The following is a 2,349-nucleotide window of genomic DNA, read 5'->3' on the forward strand; positions in this document are numbered from 1 at the left end:
TGTAAAGAATATGCCAGATTACTCGGTGTATGTGTAGGCAAAGGAAAAACTGACCATAACCAGAGAAAAGGATCCAATGTAGCACTGTCTGGCCTTCAAAGGACGCCATAACCTTCTAGTGGTAGTATTTTAACGGGTGGCCGGTACCTAGGCCAACTTACTACTTGTAACAATGGAATTAAAACTGAAAGCACCCAACAGAAAGATAGATAGAATAGGCAGGTTAGATACAACTAAGCTTTTAGAAGAAGAGCAGTGAGAAATATTTGCAATAAAAAGTCTGTATCGCTTTACAGTCTTAGAGATTTCAAGAGACGAAGAGCTAATAATTATTTAAAAAAAAAAAAGTGTGATATTGAGAACATATATCAGTCAGTTGGTAGTGAAGTCTTGGTTCATGCCGTTATAGGGAGAAAGCCTTAGCTATCAAATTATACTTGGTATGCTATAAACAGCAGACAAGGACAGAAATGGATTGGGGAAAGTTTTTGAGGAAGAAACGGAAATTACAAGGCAGGGCATGCTAAGAATTCCCAGTATTGATAGTGCGGTCAAAAGAACAACCAGGAATGACTGGAAAGAATATTTAGACAATAAAGCAGATGACTCTGACAAAGCTGTGATATCAAGAAATAGGTATGGTGTAAGAATCTCTCATAGAATTATTATTGAAATCTTGACGGGGGTAAAGAGGAAGAAGCATATACCCATCAAAAAGAGAGATGGATTATCACAACAGTAGGATAAGAAAAACAAAATTAGACGGAACACTTTAGTGAGGTTCTGTATAAGAGATATGAAGGGAATAGTTTATGAGATGGAAAGTCATTGGATCCGATGGAATAACTGCCGAGATGATACTGACTAAAGAATAAGTGACGCCCAGACATTTTACAAGATTATTTTTTTAGAAGTTGGCATAAAGAGGCAATATTTGGTGAATGGAAGTTAGGAGTGTTGATGAAAATGGCAAAAAAAAAAAAAAAAAAAAAAAAAAAAAAAAGAGAGAGACCTGATTCATTGCAATAATCGCAGAGGCACAACACTTATGCAGCTTCTAAAAATATATAGTTTGTTGTTAATAAAGAGACATGAGTAAGAGTGATGGAAATCTGAGGGAACAACTAGCAAAATTTAGATAAGGTAGAAGTTGCACTGACCAAGTTCTCATTGTGAGACATGTAAAGCAATGCGGACTTTAGATAGCATTTGTGACTTGTGATAAAATCTTTGATAGTTTGCCTCGGCCAATTGTGTAGAGAATCCTGCGTCATTATGGAATTCCTTATAAATATATGAATTTGATTCAGTCTGTTCATGAGCAGAGCAAGTGCAAAGTTAATGTTAGTGGAGACGTATAAAATTAATTTCCAGTGAACAGCAGAATGTGTTACCTATGTTTTTTATCCTCCTCATGGATTTTGTAATGTGTAGAACAGGCGGAGATGGTGAAGAGGGATTAGATTGTATTGGTGATAGGAATTAAGCAGACCTAGAGAATAATGATGATGATGTCCTTGTAAGCAGAACACCACAGGATTTGCAATTTTTGTTTACCAGAATACAAGAAATATCACACGAGGTTAGGCTGAAGATAAATAGAAGAAAAAAAGAGATGATGAGAAAAGAGTAGGCAAGGAAGATGAAATATCATTGAAGCGAAAAAAGATTGATGAGGTAGAACCATTTAACTATTTTGGAACTCTGCTCTCTAATTCAGGGTATTTAGACTAATAGTTTACTGAAAGATTGAAAAACAGATAAGACAATGGCTAGGTTTAGTAAAATTGGGATATAAAATCGCCGAAATTACATAGAAAAATCAAAGTATATATCAGTTTAGTGAGGTCGGTGTTACTGTATGGAAATGAGTCATGGTATGACAATGAAAATGTCTTCAATAGATTTAGTAAATTTGAAAACAAAGGATATTGGAACTTAAAAGGCAAGGCAGGATTATAAATGAAACTATAAGAGAGATTACTCAAGTACTACATGTGGATGAGATCATGACAAGGGATAGATGGAGATTGTTTGGGCATCCTCTTCGCATTCCCCAAGAGAGATTAGGTCACCAAAGGTTCAGCTGGGCTCCTCAAGGCACTAAAAGAATTGGAACATCCAGGCCTACATGGCTGAGAACTATGAAGGGCGAAGTAGGAGATAACGAAAGGAGAAGTATGGAATTAAAAGCTCAAGATTGGGACGACTGGTGAACTATAGCCGAGGCCCTTTGTGCCAATAGGAGTAAGATGATATGATGACGATGATGAGTAATTTATCTTGGATTAACGAAAGAGTTGCGGGTTGGTTTATTTGGAACAAGGAAACTACGATTTTTCCTAATGT

The sequence above is a fragment of the Palaemon carinicauda genome, chromosome 12 (genome assembly GCF_036898095.1).
Source record: "Palaemon carinicauda isolate YSFRI2023 chromosome 12, ASM3689809v2, whole genome shotgun sequence".
NCBI classification, from domain to species: domain Eukaryota; kingdom Metazoa; phylum Arthropoda; class Malacostraca; order Decapoda; family Palaemonidae; genus Palaemon; species Palaemon carinicauda.